Source organism: Mastigoproctus giganteus, chromosome 4 (assembly GCF_048544385.1).
Source record: "Mastigoproctus giganteus isolate SK-2022 chromosome 4, ASM4854438v1, whole genome shotgun sequence".
Classification (NCBI taxonomy): domain Eukaryota; kingdom Metazoa; phylum Arthropoda; class Arachnida; order Uropygi; family Thelyphonidae; genus Mastigoproctus; species Mastigoproctus giganteus.
The window spans coordinates 152,180,412-152,195,303 of NC_143578.1; the positions used below are offsets into that span (position 1 = coordinate 152,180,412).

Genomic DNA, 14,892 nt, shown 5'->3' on the forward strand with positions numbered 1-14,892 from the left:
CTAAATACTGCAAGCAGTGAAAAAGTGATTCCAAAACAATCCATGAAAAATATCAGCCAGCTCAAAAAGTGTGGTGGAATGATGAATGTAGTGCAGCTAAAAAACAGAACAGAGCATGGAACATCTTCAGGAAGTTCCCAACAACAGCAAACCTCATCTGTTTTAAACAGGCAAAAGCAAAACATGTTAGCCAGACTAGCAACAGGGAAGCATGGAAGTGTTTTGCTTCCACAGTTACAAGGACGACAAAAACACAAACAGTATGGGCCAAAATACAGCAAATGTATGCAAAACACCCATGTGTGAACTGTCCTATGCTCACTATCAGTGGCTATGATATTACAAAACCAGATGAGATTGCAAACGCTCTTGGTAGATCATTCATGGAAATCTCAACTATGACATCATATCCACCACATTTTTAGGCACACAAAGCACAAGCAGAAAAACACTTAATCAATTTTGAATCAGAATCCGGTGCTGCATGCAGTCTCCCCTTCACATTGTCAGAGCCATGCCCTAGCCTCCACTAAACTCAGTGCAGCAGGGCCAGATGGAATAAATTACATCATGATAGCAAAACTTACTGAATTGGCCCTCAAGACACTGTTACTCCTCTACAACAGAATATTTAAAGAAAACACTTTCTCCGACAAATGGTTCCATGTTTAGGTCTTGGTATTTCCAAAACCAGGAGAAGATTCTACAAGTCTGCAACATTATCAACCTATTGCACTCACCAGCTGTATGAGCAAGGTCATGGAAAAAATTATCGTCACCCATCTATCCTGGTTTCTAGCTTGAAATGACCTCCTAAATTCAGTGCAATATGGCTTCCATGAAGGTACATCCACTTTTGATCGAGATAGAAATAAACATCTGAAGCCTTTGTACGGAAAGAATACCTTGCCATGGATCTCTTTGACATTGAAAAAGCCTTTGATGCTGCTTGGAGATATGTTATAATGCAAAACCTATACAGTCTGGGATCACGTGGACACACAGTTTATCAGAAATTTCCTATGCTGCTCATTTCAAGTTCGAGTTCACAACCACCTAGCTTCAAAGTTTGTCTAGGAAGACTGGGTCCCACAAGGATCAGTGCTAAGTGGCATCCTCTTTAATTTAATAATGAATTCAATAACATGATCTACCACAAACAGTATCCACTATCCTTTAGGCCTACAACTTCAATATCGCCTGCCATTTGCTTAATATGTGAATGGTAGAAAGACAGTTGCAGTGTGCCATCAACAAAATAGTTAAATGGTCCCAAAACAATGTTTTGCCTCTTGCACCAAAAGCAATTGGGATAAACTTCTGTAGGAGGCGTAACTTACATCCACACTTGGAACTTCAACTAGAATCAAATCATACCAGTGGTCCATAGTGTCCACTTTCTTGGTGTGATATTTGATCAAAATCTCGCCTTCCTTGAACATATAAAAACACTCCGGATTACTTGTCTTAAAAAGCTAAACATCTTTTAAGGGCACAGAAGGTGATATTGTTGTACACGTTGGCACTAATGATATTAAGAGTAGGAGACCAGTGGAATTACTTAACAAGTATAGGTCACAATTGAAAAAAAGCTGTGAATTAGGGTTGAATTTGAAAGTGTCTGCAATTCTGCCCAGACACGATAGGAGGAAGTAATCAATTTGGCCCTGTAAAAATTGTGCAAGGCTCAAGGGGTAGAAATTTTTTTCAGCCTGATCTGTGCTTGTTAACAGGAGAGACTGCTTCTACAGGGATGGGATACACTTAAATAGAAAAGGTGCAAGAATATTTGCTGATGCTATTGAGGCAATGTTAGGTGGGGTCGGAAAACTGCTAGCTTGGGGATACATGGACTAATAGATTAACAGTAGCCGCTGGTAGAGGAGAAAGTGATTCTTGCACTGCTTCTATTGGAATGAGCAGCAGCCTGGAAAACAAGATGCTGGGTATTTCAGAGACTGCTGGGAGTCATTGCAGTACAAGTAAACACATGGATTGTGTTAAGGTATTTAAGAATAGGAACAGATGCATGTATACTTGCATATACACCAATGCTAGGAGTTTGGTAAATAAATTTTATGAATTTTAGGTGTTGGTCAAAATATCAAAGGCAGATATTGTTGGGATATCAGAGACGTGGTGTCACACAAATATAAGGAATGCAGAACTGGGGAGTACAATGTGTACAGGAAGGATAGACAGGACAAGATAGGAAGGGAGGAGGGGTTATGCTATTAGTTAAGAAACACATATAAAATCCAAGGAAGTACAGCAAGTTGACATCGCTGGATAGTGCAGTGTCTAGTCAGTTTGATGTGTGACATAAGCAATGGGAGATCAAAATTGAGAGTAGGAGTGTGTTATAGGCCTAATGACTCTGATGAGTATAATAAAAAACTGTACAGGGAAATAGAGTGAGCCAGTAAATCAGAGTCTTATAATGTTGGATTTTAATTTTCCCGGATATTGACTGGAATTTGTGGGTTGGTCACTCACTCACACACTAGCAAGGCTTTTGTGGATTTATTGGATGATTGTTTTCTACATCAGCATGTTCGGGAGGCAACTAGAGGGAGTAATACTCTTGATCTGATTATCAGTAGTGATACTTCATGCATTAAGAATCCGCAGATAAAGGAACCACTAGGTGGCAGTGATCACAGTGTGCTGAAGTGGGATTTACTCAAAGAGGTAACTACCATTAGGGGTGAAGGGAAGAGGTTTTTGCTTTCGTAAAGGTGACTACAGTGGTCTGAGACAGTATTTAAATTCTATACGGTGGGACCAACTGATGATGTTACCAACAGCAAATTCAAAATGGGAGGCATTCAAAGAATTAATCTTGGAAGCTACTAGGCTTTACATACCAACTAAGAAATATTGTTCAAAGTTTAGGCTAAATGGATGTCAGATGAACTAATTAGACGTGTGACGGAGAAAAAAATGCATGGGATGCATATAAATTAATGGGTGAAATGAAAGCCTATGATAGATATAAACTGGTCTATAACCAAGTTACAACGGAGATTAGGCAGGCAAAGGCAGATTATGAGAAATCTTTAGCAAAGGATGCAAAGAAAAACAGCAAAGAGTTCTTTACCTATGTAAACTCTAGAAGGAAAGGGATGAACAGATTGGTCCACTTGATATATCGATGGTTCAACTGTTAATGATCCTGCTCAGGTAGCTAACAAACTAAATGAATATTTTGCATCTACATTCACACATGAGGAGTTATTCAGGGAGGGGAATGCCAGTGGTGAATTAAACTCTGGCAGTAAGCTAGTTGATTTTGCAATAACCAAGAGGAAAGTGGAGGAGAAATTGTTGAAGATAAACATAAAAAAGGCACCCGGGATGGATGGGATCTATCCAGTTATATTAAAGGAGGTAGCAAAGGAAGTAAGCAAACCTTTAGCCATAATTATGAGAGCTTCCTTGGACTCAGAGGAGGTACCCATGGACTGGAGATGTGCAAATGTGACCCCAATTCACAAAGGAGGATCAAAGGATGACACAAGTAATTATAGACCTGTTAGTTTAACTTCTGTTCCAGGGAAATTAATGGAGGCACTGGTTAAAGAAGCACTGCAGGATCATCTAGATAAGACTTCAGTTATAGTTCGGACACAGCATGGTTTTGTTAAGGGGAAGCCTTGTCTGACCAGTTTGATTGGATACTATGATGTGGTCACAAAGGAACTGGATGCAGGGAATAACTTTGATATCATATATTTGGATCTTAGAAAGGCTTTTGATACTGTTGCACATGGCAAACTGCTGCACAAATTGGAGCAGTGTGGCATTGGAGGCAAATTGCTGCTATGGATAAAGGGATGGGTGAGTGGGAGAAGACAGAGTGGTAATCAATGGACTCTGCTCTTCGTGGACTAATGTTATTAGTGGAGTTCCTCAGGGTTCAGTGTTGGGTCCGTTGTTGTTTTCGGTGTTTATGAATGATATTGATGATGGGATATCAAGTTTAATGTCCAAGTTTGCAGATGATACAAAGGTTGGCAGGGTTGTTAAGGACACTACTGACACTATGCTGCTGCAACAGGATCTAGAAAAGTTGAGCAGATGGGCTAAGTGCTGCCAAATGAAGTTAACATTGACAAATGTAAAGTACTACATATGGGAAGCAGTAACCCCGGAGTAATGTATCAGCTCTGTGGTACTACACTGACAGTGGTAGAGAATGAAAAGGACCTGGAGGTAATTGTGCAGGCAGATATGAAGTTTTCTGAACAGTGCAGATGGTCTGCAAGAGTAGCTCATTGTGTCTTGTCAATGATATACAGGAATTTTTCTAGCAGGGATAAGGAGGTGATTATCCCCTTGTATAAGGCAATGGTCAGGCCACACCTTGAGTACTGTTTATAGTTCTTGAAGCCTCATTTTAAGAAGGATGTTGAGCTGTTGTTTTAAAGAGTACAAAGAAGGGCAACAAGATTAGTGAATAGAATGAAGCATTGCTCTTACGAAGAAAGGCTTAAGTTTTGCAGATTACAGTGTCTGGAGACTAGGCACCTGCGAGGTGATCTGATTGAGGTGTATAAAGTGAGCTGGACAGGTATTTGGAATTGAACGGAGGGGTGAAATGGGAGCATTTTTTTTTTTTTTTTTTTGGCTGATGCTGCATAAGCTAGCTTTCTTGCATCATATGCCTCTACTAATGCTAATCTTACAAGTTAATGCAAATGCATCAGATCTGCTTGCAGCTAACTACTAAATAGTTATAAGATTGGCATCATTATGTATATCTCATATTGTGAATACTTTCACGAGTTGACATGATGAGATATACATAATGATGCCAATCTTATAACTATTTAGTAGTTAGGAATTCTTGCTCAGAATAATCACCCGAGAAGGCATAAATTCAAATTGAGGAAAGATAGTTGTCGGATAGATGTGCAGAAGTTTGCCTTTAGCAGCAGGTAGTTGATTGGTGGAACAGACCTCCATCTTTTGTTGTGGAAGTCGATAGCCGAAATAAATTTAAGGCTGAGCTGGACAGGTATTTGGAACGAACAGAGGTGTGAAATGGGAGCGTGTTTTTTTTTTTTTTTTTTTTTTTGGATGATGCTGCATAAGCTTGCTTTCTTGCATTGTATGCCTCTACTAATGCTAATCTTACAAGTTAGTGCAAATGCATCAGACCTGCTTGCGGCTAAATAGTTATGATTGGCATGATTATGTATATCTCATATTGTGAATACTTTCATGAGTTGCCATGATGAGATATACATAATGATGCTAATCTTATAACTATTTAGTAGTTAGATGCGAGCAGATCGGATAAATGCATTAACTTGTAAGCATATTAACTCACTACACAACTTGAGGCTTTTGCCCTGAAATGCAACGTAATGCTAAATATCTTAAGAGTTCTTCAGGCACAACATGGGGAGCTGATTGTTACACACTACCATATTTCTAAGATGCATTAATACTGTTACATCTGGACTACGGTTCTGTAGTCTATAGCCCTGCTAGACTAAGTGCTTTGCATTGGCTTGATCCTGTACACCACGGTGCTCTTTGTCTTGCACCGGTGATGTGCTAGGGCATACCGTATATTACGGGTTCAGAGCCTGTGCACTGAAGCACATGAAACCTCCTTGCAGCTATGAAGACAAATGCTTTTATTAAACTGTGCAGCAAAACTCAAAGGGTATCCAAACCACTCCACTTGGAACAGACTTTCTCTCTTAAATGGGAAACCCTTTTACAGAGCTTGTCCATCTATAAACCCACCAACTGGGATCCATCCTTACTCACTGCAGGCTGACCGTCAAATTGACCTTAGTAAGATAGTCTAGTGCCTCTCATACAATCCCACCATGTATGTATCATATACCACTGCGCAACCTTTCATTCACAAACTGTGGAAAAACACTTTGTCCTAACAGAATGTACTGCAACTACATGCCGCACTGAGAACCCAGCATGGTCAGTACACACCAATCTACATAGATGAAGTTGAAACGTGACAATCATGTTGATGCAGGAGCTTTATTTCCCAACATTACTATATCCAAGAAACTCCCTACTGAATGTAGCAGCTGTACTGCAGAACTCTATGCTATTCACATAGCCTTAAATTACACACTTAAATAACAATCTCAGCACCATATTTCATAGTGTTATATATACAGACTCCGTTAGTACTAACCAAGCTATACAATAGAATACGAAGAATGGTAACCCCTTACTTAGGCAGATCTGGAATACTCTGACGAAATTAAAGCACAAGAAACAAGTTCTCTTTTGTTAGATCCTGGGTCACATTGGAATTGCTGGAAACAAACATGTTGACCTAGCTGCCAAAACTGCTACTGATCCTATAGACCAATCCTTTACTACACCTGCATCAGACTACAAGTACATTATAAAGAGACGATGTCTTGACCAATGGCAACACATCTGGCAGAATCAAGCCAATAACAAGCTACTCAGTATAAAAAAAATCTCAAACCATGGAAATCCAGTATATAAATGAGAACTGACATGAAGAAGTCGTATTAGCTTAATTTCGGATAGGCCACACTCACCTCACACATCTTTATTTGCTTGTGGTCACTGACCAACCGCAGTGCACAAACTGCAACAGCCATCTTACAGTCCAGCATATACTCATTGATTGCCCCATTTACAACAGTGAACGACAAACTCTTGCCTCATTTTCAGCAACGAACGCTCTGTGTATTGCTGATCAATGATATACAGAAATTTTTCCAGCAGGGATAAGGAGGTGATTATTCCCTTGTATACAGTACTCAGGCCATACCTAGAGTACTGTATACAGGTCTGGAGGCCTCATTTCAAGAAGGATGTAGAGCTGCTGGAACGAGTACAGAGAAGGGCAACAAGATTAGTGAATGGAACAAAGGGGTGCTCTTACGAAGAAAGGCTTAAGTTTTGCAAATTACAGTGTCTGGAGACTAGGCACCAGCGAGGTGATCTGATAGAGGTGTATAAAGCCTTGAATGGTTTGAGCATGCTCAATGCTGATGGGATTCTTCCTCTAGCTCAGAATAATCACCTGAGAGGGCATGAATTCAAATTGAGGAAAGACAGATGTAGGATAGACGTGCGGAAATTTGCCTTTAGCCAGCGGGTGGTTGGTTGGTGGAACAGACTTCCATCCCTTGTCGTGGAGGTTGATAGCCTAAATAAGTTTAAGGCTCAGCTGGACAGGTATTTTGAACGAACGGAGGGGTGAAGTAGAAGTGGGTTTTTTTTTTTTTTTTTTTGGCTGATGCTGCATAAGCTTGCTTTCTTGCATCAAATGCCTCTACTAATGCTAAAATGCTAAATGCTAATGCTAAAATCTCCTAGAAGATATGCCACACATGGGCAAAATCTTTACATTCCTCAAATAGATACAACCCTAAATAGACTCCAAACTTCAACCACAATCCATTTTGATAAAAAAAACAGAGCATTGAACCTTACTGTAGTTAGGTGCAATATGGCCATGTTGCCCTTGTACCGTAAAGCCCACAAACGAACAAACATGCCATGAGCCCAGTATTCTGTGCTAAATTTTCACAAATGGAGAGAGACATTCTGCGCATGAAATAGCTAAAAGGATTTACTCTAATCAGCCAACAGTGGCATGTTTATTACAAAAATTATCATAAACTAGCAGTCTAAACAGAAAGAAAGGAAGTGGAGTTTCACAAATATCTTCTGCAGCACAGGACAGATTTCTGGTCCGTCTGTCGAAGGAGATCTGGTCAAAGAAGATCTCCTTCGACAGACCTCATAAATGCAAGTATTGTTACAGTACATAGATGTCTTTTCTCATTAAGGTTAGTAGCATGTTGCCCAAGGTAAAAGCCAATTTTGACACAAGAAATGAAAGCCTATCATCTAAAGTGGGAAAAAGAGCATGCTAGCTGAGAATCAGTGGAAATGTGTTATATTTTTCTGATGAATCAAAATTCAACTTTCATGGTTTGGACAAATGATATGTAGCGCTATTTCACATGGAGTTGGTTGTCTTGAATTTGTAAAAGGTACAGTGAATGCTGAGATGTACAAGGATAGGCTTGAGACAAAATTACTTCCCACAGTTAAAGATCCCTATTGGACTTGGCATGAATTATTGAGGAGGCTTCTGTCCTGCAGTAGGTTGATAATGGCTGCAGGTTACTTTTTTTTTTTTATTGAGATATTAACAATTGCTTTTTACAGGATTACTCTGCTCCATGTCATATAGTACTACAAGTACCAAAACTGCAAATAGTACTTCATAAAATTGCCAAAGTTTTAAATATATGAAATGTGTTCAGACTGTTTTGAAAGAGAACAGGAATTATAGAAGCCAATTCAGAAGAACAGTGCCCATGGAAGTATCTGTAGAAAAGGCATGTAGCAGAAACAGTACATCAATGAGATAGCGAGTGGAGAAACTCTGTTAGAGATGACTCATTAATTAACCTAACTGCCCTCTTCTGAATGCAATCTAGAGGCCTGACAGAGGTTTTGGAGGACTGCCCCAGATTTGGAAACAATATTCCATGGTAGGGCAGATTTGCGATTTGTACAGAGTGAGCAGCTGTTTGGAAGAAAAGTAATGCCAAGAGCGAAAGAGAAAACCAAGTTTTTTAGATTCAGAGGGAGCAATATTTGTAATGTGCTTGCGCCAAGAGAGATTAGAAGTCGGAGTAATCCCCAAAAGAGATATATCAACTTGCCTAGAAATCGGAGTGTCACCAAAGATAGGCATATGAGCAGAAGAATCCTTTTTGCGAGATAAGGCAAGACTGAGGTTTAGAAGGATCGAAATCAACTAAGTTGTCTTTGCACCACTGGAGAATTACCTGGAGATTGGCATTTAAGGATTTGGTAGCAGATATTCGAGAAGTTGAAGCTGATTGAGCAGGGCAAGGTTTCTCAAACTTAAAAGTGGAATGCAATGTGCTATCATCGGCAAAACTATGGATAGGATTTCCATTCAGTGGAAAGTCATTAATATACAAGAGGAAAAGAGTGGGAGAAAGAATTGAAACTTGGGGGACACCAGAATTAGTGGAGAAGTTAGAAGACAGAGAGCCATCTACCATCACCCTCAGTGAGTGATCAGAGAGAAAATTGGATAAACAATTGGCAAACCATAAGATGGAAGCTTGATTAGAAGACCTTTATGCCAAACACGATCAAAAGCCTTTGAAATGTCAAGAGAAACTGCTTGTGTTTCACCGAACTTTTCCATTGAATTTGTCCGTAAATGGGTAACATAAGCCAGATTATCACCAGTGGATTGACACTGACAAAATCCATACTGGCGATTGTTGATTAGAAGGAAGGTTTCTAGGTAGGTTAAGAGTTGGTGGTAAATTGATTTCTCCATTATTTTAGAAAGAGTAGAAGTAATTGCAATGAGATGATAATTGATTTGTCACCCTTTTTAGGAACTGGCTGGATATGAGCAAATTTCCAAGCAGAAGGAAAAAAATCTTTGGAATAAGAAAGTGAAAAAAGGTGGCAAAGAACAGGAGTAAGTCCATTAGCACAGGTTTTGAGAACAAATGGAGAAATACCATCAGGATGTAGAGCTTTCTGAGCATAAAGTTTCGTCAAAATCCTTCTGACATCATTTTGATGGAAGACCACAGGAGGCATTAATACACAAGTTGGAAGAAAAATGGGATACTAGCAGGTCAGCTTTATCCTTGGCCAAAGTGACAACAGAAGAACCATCTGGTTTTGACAGAGGTGGGAGCAGAGATTGGAAAAAGTTGCAGCCAATAGCTTTGACAAGAGACTGGAATGCTCGGCTACCATTAGGACAAGGATCAAGTTTTCTACTCTTAGCCTGTTGAAAATCTAGTTTAGACTGATTAATAACTGCTTTATAATTGTTACGAGCTTTGGTGTAGGCTGAAAATGAAGCTGAAGAATTGGAAACAAGCCAATTACGATATGCAACATTCTTCTCTTGAACAGCCTTAGCACATTTATTGGAAAACCGAGGTGTAGATAAAGGACGAGATTTTAAAGTGGAATGTGGAATAAGGGATTCCATTCCGACAAGAATAAGTTCACTGATACGATCTAAGCAAACGTTGACATCAGAAGTTTTGAAACAGTAATCTGACCAAAGAAAAGAAATCTCACAGGTCATCCCATTTTGCATTCTTGTAATGCCAAATAAGATGTTTGGAACCATGACATAAAGGCTCCATTGGAGAAGAGACAATCGCCAAGATCTGAGGTGCCTAAAGCACCACTCACTTTGATCATGTACTCAGAGGGGGTTGTCTGTGAGAAAAAGATCAAGTGTTATTGGCTGTATAGTTAGAATTGTCTGGTATTCTGGTAGGTAAATGAATAAACTGTGCGAGATGATTAGTAATTGCAAAAGCCTCAACGTCTCCACCAGCAGGGTCAGTGTGACTAGATAATGGAAGCCAGTTGGAGTTGTGAACATTACCTCACTGTTAGGAAAGTTGGACTAGAGAAAGTCATGTTGCGAAGGGAGGAAGTCAAAGTGCTCCAAGTGATTAGTGGAGTTGGGTAGAGATAACAGATGAATTTCACAGAATGAGGTAGAGAGATTTTAAGCCAGAGAAGATTGAAAAGGGGAGATTCCAAATTACCAAATCTCTGACAGGGAATATCAGAACAGATATATGCACAAGTACCACCTTTTGAAGCGAAAGAAATCATACAGGAAATAAATTGGGCAACTGAGATCAGCAGTTGTTGAATCAACCGATAACTTTTGTCCTTGAGGTTGTCACAGACATTCTCTCAGATATGCCAGACAAGCTGTACTTCCTACCTGGGAGTCTAAAACTCTGATGGAACAGATATTCGGGTGCCATTCAACTCAAGTGGACTGAATTTCAGTGAAGTCCAGACGGTCTGTGACAGCCAAATCCTCTGCTTGCACCTTCACGATTGTGGGACTGTTAGCAACCCTGGGTATAACCTCCATGCACATGCACACTGTGGGTGACCACCCGGGTGGGAACCAATGTAAGCAGGGGGTCGAGGTGTGGCACCCACACCACATGGAGGAATGCCACCCCTCTGTGTTACCAGGCAATACTAGGTGGTAGATGACTCTCATCAACCGGTGCAATACCACCAGTTTGCTTATTATAGGCTTGAAGTGGTGGAATCCATGTTTAGTCTCTAGAACTAAGTTCTGGTCAACCCTTCCCTATCTCTTCCATCGTGCAGTATGATTGATGACTTTTGAGGTTATGATAAACATTGTGGCGAGATCCAATATTCCTTACATTTCGAGGGTACAGCTCTAAAACGGTATTCACAGGCTGGCAGCTAGTTGGTACACCGGACTGAACCTATTGGTAACTCTTTAGGAGGCTTCCGGATCAGCTAGTGTATAATCCTAATACCTCTACTCTGCCAGATAGTGACTCGAGGGAGTCCGAGTAGTGTGTATGTGGAGGGGGGGGGGAATTGTCGAGGCCACGTCATGTCAAGGATTTGGGTATATTCTTACCATGTGTATGCCATATTCAAAATTTCATTATTTCAAACAGCATGTCCCTCCACTTAGTAATTTGGAATCTCCTCTTTTCAATCTTCTCTGGCGTAAAATCTCTCTACCTGATTGTGTCATATTTTCATCCGTTGTCTCTACCGTTCTCCCAACTTCACTAATCACTTGGAGCTCTTTGACTTCCTCTCTTTGCAACTTGACTTTCTCTAGTCCTACTTTCCTAACAGTGAGGTAATTTTCCTTGCTGATTTTAATCTTCACAACTTTAGCCGGCTTCCGTTTTCTAGTCACACCAACCCAGCTGGTCGAGATGCTGAGGCTTCTGCAATTACTAATGACCTTGCACAGATTGTTCATTTACCTACAAGGATACCGGACAATCCTAACCATACAGCCAAGTAGCAGATTGCATTCAGAAGAGGGCAGTTAGTTTAATTAATGACTCCTCTCTAACAGAGTCTCTCCACTTTCTGTCTCATAGATGTACTGTTTCTGCTGCATACTTTTTCTACAGATACTTCTATGGGCACTGTTGTTCTGAAGTGGCTTCTATAATTCCAGCTCTCTCTTTCAAAACAGTCCGAACATGCACCGTCACCAGCCAACATCCATTTACTGTCCAACTTCACACTCACAGAATCAACTTTTCATCTTCCTTGTTTATTTATTCATTCAGCTGCCTTTTTCTGGAACAACCTTCCTTCATACGTATTTCCTGAAAATTACAGTCTACAGAAGTTCAAGTCTAATGTCAACAGATATCTTCTTTCATCTTCTCAACCTCCAACCCAAGCATGGTACTAAGTACTATAGGTTCTAATACCTCTCTTGTTTGGAGTTTTCATTAAAAAAAAAACTGAGATTCAAAAACTGAGTCAGAAAAAGTACACAGGGTTTGGCTGACTGCAAGTGGAAATGTACATCGTTGAGATTAGAACTGAGACCACATATACTTGTGAAATGAATTAGGAAGTATTTGGCTGTTTTAGATCTTTTTGCTGATAAACTTACTCTATTAGTTTGTCAATGCATGGTGGATTCAATAGTAAGAAAAAGTAGGGGGCGCATGCTGTATGAAGTAATGAAATTTTTGGATATGGCATACACATGGTAAGAATATACCCAGACCCTTGACATAACATGGGCTTGACAATGCCCCCCTGCATACACAATACTCGGACTCCCTCCTGTCACTATCTGGCAGAGTAGAGTAGAGGTAGCAAGATTATACACTATCTGATCCAGAAGCCTCCTAGAGTTACAAATAGGTTCGGTCCGGTGTACTAACTAGTAGCTGGCCTGCCAACACCATTTAAACTTTTGTAGCTGTGTTCTTTACTCAGTAGCGCTGCGTTTCTATGTGCCTCCAGTAAGCAAAATAAAATTTTCTGCCCTAAATGTTGTATATTGATACGTGTTAAGCAATCAGAAAACAATATCGAAAAAAATTTCCGTGCTGTCTTGAACTGCCACCTGTAAGCAGTGCTTACAGGTGGCAGTTTTTTCCTACCCACTTGTGGTGGTACAAAAAAGGTAGACGAATAAATCAATTTGCAGAATAACATGGTCTGGGAAAAGTCCAGACCTCAGTCCAGTTTAAAATTGTTAGAACAAAATGAGGGTTCAACAATGCAGAAGAAACCAAAAACATTTAGAGAGCTGCAAGAGATATTATTCCATGTTTGGTATCATGTGATTTTCCCGGCAATACATTCAGAACCTTATCCAGTTGATGGTGGAATAGTGTGCAGCAGCCATCAAAGCAAGGGAAGTTATCAAAGCCAGTGAAATATTATTATATACTTTGTTGTGTTTTATGGTTATATAGTTGCTTATCATCCTAGTATAAGCGAAGTAATGAAAAAACCACTGCTTTCATAGAATTTTTTTTATGGCTAAGGTAAAGAAAGCCCACACGAGAAGCATGCAAAAGTTCGATGAAATTTATTGGTAAAAGTACTTTGCAGTAACGCCATTTGTATTGTTGCTTGCTTGCTTGCTCGGTAAACAGATGGTGGGTGTTTTCGGTCTGGAGTAGTAGTTGAATCCCATGGGAGCTTGAAGCCCTCCCGAAGTAGAGGGGCGTAACCTGACCTTTTTTCTTTAGAATCACGAATTGAATCATGAACAGAGTCATATTGGAAGTTCTGGTGTCGTAAAAAATGTTCATAACGTAGTTTCACCGGTAAACTTTTTCGAAGTTTGCCATGAAAAGTTGTTTTTGGGCTTCCTTTACCTTTGCTTTTTTTACTTAATAAACAATTTATCCACTAGTCCACCAGTGATTCTAAAGAAAAAAGGTCAGGTTACTCCCTCCACTTCGGGAGGGTTTCAATCTCCCACGTGATTTAATTTCTACTCCTGACCGATAACACTTACTGTATGTTTACTGAGCGAGCAACAATACAAATGCTGTTACGGCAAAGTACTTTTACCAGTAAATTTATCAAACTTTTGCATGTTTCTCGTGTGGGCTTTCTTTACCTTCGCCTTTTTTTTTATTATATGAACCATAAATAACATGCTGTTATTTTGGAGAAAAGTACTGATATCATTGTATATTTACCCATTAGAGATAAAAGTAAAAATTTCTCCAGTTAAAAGTTCTGTTTGTGTATTATTATGTTCTTTCAGCATTTTCTAAAATATTAGCTGTCAAGTATAACGACAGATGACCTAAAAAATGTGATGCAGTTTGTTTGAGAACTACTGTAGCTTCACAGTATTCCATAAAACCACTCTGTTCCTTTCTTTTTGCCACTCTGTTCCTTTCTTTCTTTCTTTTAGGATGAAGATGTAATGCCTGTACAACACTATCATGTTGTTAATGTGTTACTGCTTGTATGCCACAGGAGGAGGCACAGTCTTTTGAAACATATGGTTTTTAATATAATTGCTGAGTTATTAAACTAGTTCAATTATGTATATAAAATACATTGTATTTTTTTTTTTAAAGAAAATTCTGTTTTTAATTTCTATCCATATTGCTCAAGTATTGATGTGTAGAAAGGATTAAGCTTATTATAGTGGACTGTGTTGAACTGTTGGTCTGGCATACTTTATGATCTTTCTTTAGAGGTTATTGAGTTGCAGTTTTTTGCAACTTCGACCTTGCGGTTAGTTGTACTAAACTGTGTTGCTAATATTATAAAGTACGCCCTATCTACAGATGTTCTGACAAGGAGCTTAAGTCAGGAATGACTGAAATTCTTTTAATTCCAAGTAAAAGCTTTTTCCAGCACTGTCATATTGGAAAAAGCTTTTACTTGATCTGGCTGGCATATGGCACTTGTAATTATAACTAGTAACTCGAATACCTCCCCTGTTTTTGTTATTGGTAGTGAATGTACTGAATGTGTTCATGGATCCATATACTTATGGAATGTTCTGGATTTTTATGGGTG

General features: G+C 39.5%; 1 protein-coding gene across 1 annotated transcript in view; it reads left to right on the top strand.

Moving 5' to 3' along the window:
* Positions 1-14,892, top strand: part of Rpn1 (regulatory particle non-ATPase 1) — a 283,451-nt gene that overhangs the window by 51,666 nt on the left and 216,893 nt on the right. The gene's annotated exons all lie outside the window — the stretch shown is intronic.